Below are 12,174 nucleotides of genomic sequence, written 5' to 3'. Positions count from 1 at the left end.
TCCAGGAAAACCTCCATGACAGGTAATCCCTAGTAAGAATATGAGATGTCATGAAGGCAGTGGTACGTGGGCAGATAGTATGCCACACTGTGGCTTATGCAAAAGCGAGTGCCCAACTTAAAGGAGTATTGGAAAAAGAGGTTTCAAAGTGGAATACACAAGTCTGGGATCCCAGAAATCATGGAAGGCCTTAAAAGAGGCCAGAGCTAAACCCAAGGCCCTCTCTAACTTTGAAACCTACAGGCCTATCGCTATAATGAATATAGATGTAAAGATATATTCCACAGTCCTCGCTAGCCAACTCTCTAAGGTGTTGGCCTCAATGATTGATGCCGATCAAAAAGGGTTTATCACTGATGGAACCACCCATGATAACATGCGATGAACCCTAGACCTTACTGATTTTGGGACAAGAAAAGGTCTTAAGATGGGCATACAGTCGTTAGACGCCCATAAAAGCTTTTGACAAAGTCGGTTGGAATTATATTAAATTACTTTCTGAATTCCTTAACTTTGGTTCCATATTCACAAGGTTGGTCCTTCGCTAATTACTGGTTGCTTAACACCAAAATCAGGGTTAATGGGGACTCACCCCAAAGATACTAATTACAGCAGGCACACATTGTTGCACTGTCCTTCGGGCCATTCACTGCAAGGATTTGGGGAAACACGGATAAGGGGGAGAACATATATGGAGACAGAATATAAAGTCTCCCTTTACGTGGATGACCCGACACTGACAGACGCTCCTACTTCACTAATGTTATTAATAGACAAGATTCATAAATATAAACTAGCATCGGGATTTACGGTTAATCACTCCAAATCCAAAGGACTCAACATCTCCTATAAAACCGTTCACTCCTTCCCATTTAATTGGGGAGATTGTGGCTATGGATTATCTTGAGGATCAAAATTCCAGCCAAAATGGATGACCTGTGCTAGCTCACCTTTCACCCATTATTTAAACAGCAGATAATATGAGTAGAAGAAAGAACCAGGACATCTCTTGGATTGGCCGGATTACAGCAGTGAAAATTAACTTGATTCCCAAACATTTGCTATATAGAGCAGGCGACCTCTCTGGTTTTCATCTTCAAACCTACTTGCCTACCCCAAAGGCGAGAGACATGCCTTTAATTCTAACTGCTACCCAAAATGCAATATATTATTGGACAAGGCAATAAGGCAATGGAGGAACAGGGAACTGAACTGGGCTAGGCTCCCTATCCACATTTTTTAATAATCCTGAGTTCCAGCCGGGCATGGCTAAAATGAGATTTGCAAGATGGAGCACTAGGGGATGTAGATCCTTCAACAACTATACGTAGGATCTGCGTGAAATGACTGAGTTTAAAGGTCTGACCACCAAAAGTCTGATTTTTTCCCCCCATTTGTGTGTGTATGAGATATATATAAGACCCCCCCACAACGCCCCCCCACCTTACGCCTATACATTTTATATTACCTTTACCCACCCCCACATATACCTATGCAAACAAATGGAGGTCGGACTTTTGGTGCTCTGACCTTTTAACCTCAGTGATTTTGGCCTAACTCTATACTTAGATGGGTCTCCCCTGACATTTGTCGATTCCAAGGCTAAATTCCAGCTGAGAGAGAAAAATTCCAGCTGAGAGAGACCGATAGATACCAGTATATACAGCTTAGACACTGGACCACAAACCGGGGGATAAATCTAGAGGTCCTGGCCCCCTGAACGTCCTCAAACTCATCTTTCAGACAGGACAAACTAAGGCCAAGGTTTGTACCCTATATAGGTTATTAGAGCACTCGGATCCCTCTGCAAATTTGCCATACATGTCCAAGTGGGAGTAGGATATAGGTACACCTTTAGACGAAATAATCTGGGACCGTATGTGGTCCTGCATTCAAAAATCATCTAGATGCGCCATGGATAAAGAATGTGTCTACAGGTGGTACTTACTCCCCCAGTAGACTTGCCAAAATTCAGCCTACCTACTCACTGACATTCTGGAGGGATGCAGAGATTCCAGCACTCTATTTCATATGTGGTGCTCATGCCCCAAATCGGCCCTCTTTTGGAAAGAGGTTCTGGCGCACATGAAGGCAATTATGGGGGCACAATTACCTTTGGATCCACGAGTAGTACTCCTTGGAGACATGGAAATAGAGATCTGCCCCTAGTTTGGGCATCTAATAAACTACTCATCTCCTGGTTGCAGCCAGGATTACGACTGCACAGAATTGGGATGGGGGGGGCAGAAGGTCCACTCTTGCAAATGTGGTGCTGTAAAATGTGGGATAATATAGCAGCAGAAAAGGTCACGGCACAGACCATGAATCAATACTCAAAAAGTGTTGAATTAATTGCCTTTATTAAACATACAAAGCATATCCTCAGATAACTCAGAGGCCGTAACTTTTGGAGCATTTTGCTTTACTGTAATTTGGACTCTCCGTTGATACATTTACTTATAGAATATCCGATTTAACTGGTTAGGTGGATTCTGCTAAGGAATCAGTATCCAGATCTACCTGTACCTGGACATAGTTGGGCAAGATGGTCTTACTATCGTCTCAGACTTATTTTATGTTATGTTAATATTTTCACATTTCTTTTGTATTGCTTATATTCTTGTTGTCACCATTGCTGGAGGCCTGTTCGATTAAATAAATAGTTAAAAAAAAGAAAAATATCACTGGTTCCTGAAGTAGGTGCTGATATGCTTGCAAAAGTGTGGGGGAATACCAAATTCACAATCTAAGCTGATCAGGCCATGCCATGAACCAGAGATTTGCTTTCATCTTGCCCAAAGGTATTCCTGAGGCGGCCATGTGTAGACTGAAGTATGACATTAATAGAATGCAAGGGATATAGAACGCCAAGAGGGATCTGTACTGTCTGGTCAAGGCATGCTCTTGGGGGGATTATTCATTTCACCACGCCCTGTATGCAAGTAATTTCCCAGACAGATCACTGGGGCCCGATTCAAACGGAATTCTGCACGCCAAAAAGTTAGTCATGGACAGCTTAAATGACAATTTGTTGAAGTTCATCAAGAATCCCAAAGATCCAGGAGCGGACTCCGTGGGGTAGCACCAACCCGCGCATCGCCAGGCCCCCCTGCAGCAAACACACCGAACCATCCTCAATTTGCATTATTGAAGACGGGCTAGACGTGAGGGGGCAGTACCCGAAGTAGGAGTAGTGGCCGGGATAGCTCGAATAGGCGGACCGCTCCCAGACTAGCCCAAGCTGTGGTCCCCTAAGCGCAATCACAACGCCTACAGGGTGCGCTCAGAGACGATAACACCTACAAAAGGCCAAGCACGCAGAACCATACGCAGCTAGTGATATTGGTACCATGGGGAAAGACAAGTCAAGGAAACTCCCCACACAAAGCAGGATGGATCAATACACCATCCCTCCGCCCCAGGCGTCAGACCTCACCCGCAATCCGTGGACGAGATGGAAACTGACCAGGGAATTTCATTGAAGGACATTATGGCTGCGATAGCCAACTCCCACACATCAATGGAGCAGAAAATGGACGGGATAAGTATGGATGTATCCCTCCTCCGACACAACCTCCAAATACTAACGGCACGCACCGGGGAAGCTGAACATCGCATATCCAATACAGAGGATAGAATGCATAACATGAAACGGCAGCTCCAAAATGTCACAACCAAAGTGAAGGTACTGGAGGACAGAATTGAAGATGGAGAAGGCAGATCTAGACGTAACAATGTGTGCATACTCGGCATACCAGAGAAGGCTGAAGGCCCCTGCATGGAACTCTTTCTAGAACAATGGCTGACTGACCTGTATGAGCCAGACGCCTTCTCCAAGTTCTTTTCCATAGAGAGGGCACACAGAGTAACCACGGGCAGACCTCCGCCCGGCGCACCTCCACGCACGGTAATTGCAAAGTTCTTAAACTACAGGGATCGTGATGCCTTACTGCAACATGCGCGCGCAAAAGGCGCCATCACATTCAATGGCTCCAAAATTGCCCCCCCCGACTACACCAGGGAAGTGCAAAAGACGAGGCAATCCTTCGACCACCTTAAAAAACAACTGCAAACAATGGGAGTGAGGTATGGCCTGCTCTTCCCTGCGCAACTCAAGATTTATCACAAAGGGACAACAGTCCACTTCAATGATCCCAAGGAGGCTTGGTGCTGGGCTGAACAAAACATAGACGGAGACTGGTCGACCCCCCGCGACAACAAGGGGATGAACAGAAGGCCTCCACCAGACCAACAGCGAGAGGCCCGTCGACCACCAGCACAAGACCCACCGGAAGATCAGGGGGGCTGACCAATGCCTCATCGCCTGCCGGAGGCCCGAGATCCCGTTGGGTCACTCAGGTTGAACCTCAATCATTTTGTCTACACACACACACACACACACACACACACACACACGCAACAGCAGGCTACACACACTTACCTGATGCGGCCGCGGTATGCCCCAAGACCGCGACACAAGGAGAGCCCCCTCCCGATGGCGCAACAAACTCCACGTTTATTATACGTGGCGGCTCCCCCCTGGTCACACCCCCAGGGGAGGGCTCCCTCCCCCTGGGGTTCCAGGCAGGGGGAGGCCACCTGTACTTGAAGTCAAGTTAAGCGCATGTAAGGTGTCCAGTTGATACCATGGGTTTTTTGTTCGGGCGACCCATGCTTCTAGTTGGGAGGAGTATGGGGAGGGGGGTTGGGGATTTGTTAAGTTTAGTTACAGACGGGACCTGTCAAACGCACAAGGTAATATGGCAGTGGCAACACAGGCAGTGACTTTCACAAGCACCCATGGCATCACATAGCGATAGTAGCGACGCTCTCAGAACACTGAGGCTTATGACATGGAACGTTAATGGTCTGGGCAATGCAGTCAAGCGCCGGTTGGTGCAGCAATTTCTAAACGGCAGAGTGCTGACATAGTGTTCCTGTCTAAGACCCATCTTGCGGGCACAGTCTGTACCCCATTCAGACGTACAAACTACAAGCTGACACTCCACTCAGGTTTCACGATGGGCTCAAGAGGCGTCATTATCCTGGTACACAAAAACCTCCCCTTCCACCTTACGACAGTAACCCATGACACAGGCGGCAGATACGTATATGTGACAGGCAAGCTATGGGATCACTCCATCTCACCGATAGCCACCTATGCACCCCCAACTCTACTAGAGCCACTACTTACTGACATTGCCCCGTTAATCGCAAACGACACTTCTAACCTCATGATACTGGGAGGTGACTTTAATGAAGTCATGAATGTAACCCTGGGCAGATCACACTTGCGGAATAGAAACCCCAATGTTCCCACCAGACTTGCCACGTTTGCCAAAGCACTAGGCCTATGTGATGTATGAAGAGAACTCCACCCAGACACGAGAGCATACTCCTTCCACTCAGGAGCACATGCCTCGCTCTCCAGGCTAGATTATCTCTTCACCCCAGCAACTGATCTACATAGGGCGCAAGAAATAAACATACTTCCCAGAGGCATCTCTGACCACACCCCGCTAGAACTGACACTCATAACATCCAGGCGGATTCCGCCGCCGAGCTGGTGCCTGAATAGCTATTACCTGGGTGACCCCGAGCTTGTGGGCAGGCTACAGGAGACACCAATACATATTTCGAGCTCAATACACAGACGGCAATGAACCCAGGAACACTGTGGGAGGCCTACAAGACGGTGTTAAGAGGTGAACTAATATCGTGGACGACCGCAAAAAAAAGACAGCACTGGAGCAAGACACTTGAAGCCGAACAACAGGTTAAGCAGGCAGAGGAGAGGCACATAATTGAGAACACACCGGCCTCTAATCGGACGTTGCTACTAGCACAGAAAAGGCTGCAAAACATAGCGATAGACAATGCGAAACAAGCGCATACTGCAATGCGAGCAAGACTCTATGAAACAGGTGACAAGGCTGGCAAGATGCTGGCTTGGCTGGAAAGGAAGGAGCAGGGACGCAGTCATGTCCGAAGGCTCGACACAGGAGGGCCGAACGCAGAGGTGATGGATCAGGAAATAAGCCAAGGCTTTGCGGAATACTACACTGAGCTGTACAGAAAACCCACAACACAGATGGACGTCACGATCATGGGCCAGACTGACATCCCCACCTTAAATGAGACGCAACTGCAACTGCTGGAGAGGGAGATCACAGAAGATGAGATCCTAAGTGCCATGTCGGGCCTCTAAACCGGTAAATCCCCAGGACCTAACGGCTTCCCGGTTGAGCTATGGCGAAAGGTGAGAACCAATGCGGTGGCCCCCCCCCTCCCCAACTACTCCAAATGTATCAACATGCACGAGAAAAGGGCATTCTCCCAACAGATCTGCGAGAAGCAACAATAATAGTGATACCCAAGCCAGACAAGCCCCTGGAAAGATGCAGTTCATACAGGCCCATTTCACTCATCAATAGCGAGACCAAAATACTGGCGAAATTACTTGCGGACCGTCTGCAACAGGTTATTCCCTCCCTGATACATCCGGACCAGTGCGGCTTCATGCCACAGAGATAACTCGCATGAACCTCCACAGGCTATATTCGGCCCTGGAAAGGGCCAACAGCATACAGGGCCCACTAGCCCTACTAGCAATTGACTTTGAAAAGGCCTTCGATTCGGTGAGATGGGAGGCCATCTGGATCATAATGCACCGCATGGGCTTTGGTGAGAACTTCATGAAGTGGGTGCGCCTGTTGTACGAATCCCAGGTGGCCAGGACCAGAGTCAATGGCTGGCGTTCAGACCTCTTCAATCTGGGGAGGGGCACGAGACAGGGCTGCCCACTGTCGGCAATGATTTTCGCAATTGCTATCGAACCACTGGCAATCCTCCTGCGAAACGTGCCAACCTGGGAAGGCTTCCGATGGTCTGAGACCTGGGAAGACAGAATATCCCTCTATGCGGATGACCTGCTCATCTATCTGAAGGACCCGAGCAACTCCTGCCCCAGAGTCATGTATCTGTTAGAGCAATATGAGGCATTCAGCTGATTACGTGTGAACTGGTCCAAATCCATCCTCTTCCCTATAGGAGACGCCTCGATGGCAAGCCTAGAGGCTGGCCCTAACCAGATCGAGAGGGAACAGTTCAAATATCTGGGGATACGAATCACGAAGCAACTTACTGAATACACAGCCCTGAACCTCTCCCCCATTGTAACAAGATTTGCAGAAGATACTCGCCATTGGATCTCCTTGCCACGAACGCTGATGGGCAGAGCGGCCCTGTTCAAATGATAGCTCTTCCTAAATTCGTATATATCCTGCAAAACGCTCCATTATACATCCACCAGCGAGAATTCCACAAAATCGAGTTCATCCTTCGGAAATTGCTATGGGGAGGAGGACACCCACGAATTGCTCTTGCCACGCTCCAAAGGTCTATCTCGGAAGGAGGGATTGGACTGCCCAGAATGCAGTCATATTACTGGGCCAGCCAGATGGCGGTAGTAAATGATATGCTCCATGGGGACGGAAGCTTCCCACACATCAAAGGTCTTATCTGCAATGCCACGACCGCGCCGCTAGAGCACCTGTATGGAGGCCTGAACCGCACACCAAAAACAGATATGGTAACGCATATAGTGAGAATATGGAAGGAAGCACATTGGTACTTAGGATGGGGTGGGAAATTAACGCTGGCGCAACCCCTATGGAACAATTGCAACCTTCCCGAAATATGAAAATTGCCCAGGTGGCCTGAATGGGTCCAGCGAGGAATCACCAACATAGGAGATGTGGTACACGAGGACAACCTGGTACCATTCGAGACATTGCATTTGAAGTTCTCCCTCCCAGCCACAGAAAGGTACCACTACATGCAGCTGAAATATGCTTGGCCGACCCATCGACACAACACAAGACATGCCGGAAAGCTCCCCATTAGAGCGAAACATAGTTCTGGACCGGGTGGACCGGAAGGTCACCTCTACCATGTACAATGTGATAACATCCTTTGCGACACCGGAACTAACCAGTTTGAGGACAAAGTGGGAACGAGATGTGGGTCCACTTCAACCAGAGGACTGGGTGGAGGCCCTGATGTGCCCGCGTGAAACAACCATTGCCTCAAGGCTAAGACTGGTCCAACTGAAGATCCTGCACTGCACCTACTACCCGAGAGTGGCCCTCTTCCGCTGGGGCAAATCCTCGGATGCACGATGCCTACGCTGCAAACGAGAAGAAGGTACCTTTTTCCATATTCTGTGGGAATGTAGTAAGATACAGCAGCTCGGGCAGAAATGCTGTGATAAACTGTCTAGCGTTATGGGTAAAGCAATACAGAGGTGCCCAAAATGCCTTCTCCTGGGGGATCTCCAGTGAAACTGAACTTTCACGTTATGAGAAATTGCTCTGGTCGACTGTGATGGCGGTTCTCAGGTGGAACATTGCGCAACTGTGGGGCTCGGAACATACGCCAAGCTATGACCAGTGGGTCACAGATGTGGACATATGCGCTATAATGGAACATAGAGTGTACGCGGCGAGGGGTTGCCCGCAAAAAGCGGACAAAATATGGAGAAGATGGGAAGAGGCTAGCTAAATGACAGGGGTGGCTCCGCAGCCTCAGAGTCTGCGAGATGCTCCGGGAAAGTGGGGGTAACAAATCTGCCATGAATAGACTACACCACAAGGTCATCCTATGTCAAGTTGATGGTCTGTCGGACCATGGTCCCGGAAGTTGAGTTTCTAGATGCTTTTGTTTCTTGATTGTTTCTCTCTCCCCATCCCATTACCCTTACCTGGAAATGTTGATGTTGCATATGTTCCTCTCCCTCCCAACCTCCCCCCTCTCCCCCTGCTGTTCCTATCTCTCCTCTCCTTCCCACGTCCCTACCCTGTATTGCAGAGAGATAAGTGTAATGTTGTTTTAATTTTCAAATCAATAAAATCTTTGATAAAAAAAAAAAGAATCCCAAAGATCCCAAAAGATTAATTGACAGCTCCAAAGATATCTGCAACATTGATGCATGCATAAGCCAGTCATCCAGTTACAGATAGGAATGGTTTTGTCCACTAGGGCAATACCTCCAGTGAGGCCATGCACTCTGATGACCTAGGAGTTGACTTTAGCCCAAGTACTTTGAATTTGGAGCGAGTGTTGCCTACATGGAATCTCAGAAATCTGTTTTGTATGTATAGGGATATGAAAGTAGGAGTCTTGCAGATCCATGTATGGCCAGGAAGTCTCCTCTCTACAGAAGCAGTATAATGCCCTGTAAGGTCACCTGAAGTATTGCTTGTTGATAACTTGAGACACAGTTTGGCATACAGATCTTCTTCTTTTCCAACAGAAAATACTTAGACTAAGCACCCTGGTTTCTTAGGATCTGGAGAAGTATTTTGCTAGAGCCTTGTGTAAAAAGGTAGACTTTTGTTTTTAAGCACAGCCAGATCATTTTATAATCCCTGCAATGGGAAAGTTGTTGGGGGCTTGGTGAAACTCTAGTATGACCATGTTCCATAACAGAGAAGAAGAATTTCTCTGAGGAGGTGGATGCCCTGTGGTGTTGGAATTGAGCAGTCAGTTAAGCCAGCAGGGTGTTTGGCAGATTAATAAACAACAAGACATTTATTTATTAGACTATTCAGTGGAAGACATAGTTACTCATTTGTCACGCCCCACGTAAGCCTAGAATTCATAATGAGAGTCTCAAATTACGGATCTAAAGAGTGCGGATGTGAGTGGGTCTATGAAAGTGGGATAAATCTGGTTTGTTGGCAGCCTGCATGAAGATGGCCAGGTAAACTATCACCACGCTTGAAGGGGTATGTGTGACTGTAAGGGTTGTCCGTCTCAGTGAGAGACCAGCTTTTGCAGTTATAGTAGGATCTAAAAGGAAACTCTACTGGAGCTTGGAAGTGCAGCTAAGGCGAAGGTTCAGCTGAGGTTTATGCAGCAAAGGCCCTTCCCACCTTGTTTCAACTTTCAGGAAAGAGCCCCTGGTAAGACTAAGAAAGCTCTTTCAATTTCAAGACTTAAAAATCAGTGTCCATGTAGTGTTCCGGGAGCTTGTCTGGAAGAAGCTCCAGACTTTGAAGATTAGATAAGATGCAGAAAATATGTTGGAAGGGTACAGATGCTAAAGGACCACTTCTGCCAACCTTTCCTTTTCTCAGAGCTGGCAACTTTCGCCATCAACTGTGTACAGGCCAACAGTGCTGCAGTAGACTGAACTGCAATGGACAGTGCTGTTGTAGGTGTGTCCGCTCTCATCAACAGGGGTGATTTTGATGGGGTTGTGGTCTGTGTAGATGTCTCCTCTGCGGTAGGAGTTGGGAAGTTACGCGACAAGGCTTCCAGCAGTAATGGCCATTTTGACGAGGTTTGTCACCTCTTGGTTTCATGCATTGCAGTTGCATTTGTGAATGAGGAGTGAACTGTAGGCCAGATACCTGTGGGTGGGACCTGAGACCATCATTAGTCCCCATGCTGTGTATATGTTCACGATTTGTGATAAGTTGCCAAATTTGGTGGCGGCCTACAAACCATGGCAGTTGGCCCCGATGACAATGTCTTGTGGATAGGGAGATGTCAAGGAGTGCCCAAATGACGGGGTAAGGGGGGGGGGTCACTTGGAAGGAGCTGCAAACATGGCCTGGGTCAGGACACTGCAAGCACCCTCTCTTCCTTCCCAGATTGTGGGTGAGGGGAGTGGGGTCTCTTCAGACCTACCCATATTAAGTCATGATTTTCACTTTTGGAGGCTTTTCTTCATCATGAAATAAAAAAAAATAGATTTTGCTAAAGTGTTTTGGACACTGGATATGGCCAGTCATAGCCAATACATCAGGCTTCTGTGCATCTCGAAGGGTCTGGCATTGAAGGTGCCACATATGTTGCTGTCCTTTACACTTTGGTGTGGGTGGGGGCAGTAGATGCTTTTGTGCCTTTTATGCAAATATTCTTCACACTACATGTCAGACTAGAATTGAGAAGGATTTTATGGGTTTCCCCATGGCTCACAGGCTCAGACATGGTGAAGGACAAGGAGAGGCTTGAACTGGGTTACTACCGATATAGGCCTTTAATGAAGTCAAGGTTCCCCGACAGGCCTTTTCGACCATGCAAACAGCACACACACAAAAAAAAAAACTGAAACCTTTCTACAGTCTTTAATAAAAACAGGAGCTGTCGAATAGGATTTAAATTCATTGAATGAAGGAGAGCACACCCAAAAAAGTCTGTCACACAACATGCATATTCTGTGGTGGGGAGCCCCCTAGTGGGCTGTAGGGTAAATGCCTCAAAATTTGATGGAATATGCAGCATGGGGTGCTTTTTAAAACATTTTTTTTTTTTTTACTGCTTTGGTAAATCTATAACAAGGATCCCAACCCTGAATCTATTAAATGTCCAATGCTGGAGAACGGATACTATTGGAGGATGGGAATTAAAAGTAAAACAGCAGGGGAAAAAAAACATAATACACCTTAGGATTTATGGAATCCCAACAAGGTTGGCACATTTTTGGATATGCAAGTAAGGCAAAGGAACCTAAACCTAATCATTATCTAGAGTAAGATATTCCAGATTTGAAACGCATTCCACAAGAAGAGAGTCTAAATGTGAAAAATTCTGAACCACTACGCTGGCTACACTGGTATAAGCTAAAAGAAGTCTATTAGCACTGTGAGAAACCTGAAGGCGTCTCCCTAGCTAGTCCCTGGGGGTCGGTCATCCAGGTGGCCAGGACACAGCCATCGCCATTGGATCCAGTTCCTGGGGGTGGACTAGTGAGGGAGGATCACCTGGAGTGGGGGCCTCAGGGAGTGGGACACCGACAGGAGCACAGCCAGAAACCGGCGCCCTCGCGGCCCGACTGTTCACCTCCATCACCCCTTCCAGTACCACTTAACTGCCTCGGCTGGTGTCTACTTCCTCTCTGCCAGCCTTGCCATGTCATGATGATGATGGGTACTGGGCAAAAAGTAAAGGAACCCATCCCCAAGACCCCTGTGCGGTTTCCAATCACAGCCATCTTTTTTTAAGTGTTTTTATTTCTTTAATAAGGAAAATCAGCAAGTGCAAAGGGCAAATCCAATTTGCCTTTATAAAAAAAAAATTAAAAAAAAGGCTACTAGCAGCCTGCTGGATGTTTGGCCAGGTTACAAATAGCATTAATGGAGGGGAAGTGGGTGGTAGAACATAAAC

At 47.5% G+C, this 12,174-nt stretch overlaps 1 protein-coding gene across 2 annotated transcripts in view; it reads right to left on the bottom strand.

The window, feature by feature from the left end:
• The window catches only part of BRAF (B-Raf proto-oncogene, serine/threonine kinase), a 1,813,806-nt gene that overhangs the window by 1,604,423 nt on the left and 197,209 nt on the right, over positions 1–12,174 (bottom strand). The gene's annotated exons all lie outside the window — the stretch shown is intronic.

Source organism: Ambystoma mexicanum, chromosome 12, assembly GCF_040938575.1.
Source record: "Ambystoma mexicanum isolate Mex_15411 chromosome 12, UKY_AmexF1_1, whole genome shotgun sequence".
NCBI lineage: Eukaryota > Metazoa > Chordata > Amphibia > Caudata > Ambystomatidae > Ambystoma > Ambystoma mexicanum.
Note: the sequence above shows the minus strand (reverse complement) of the source record. Positions and strands in the feature narration are given on the sequence as shown.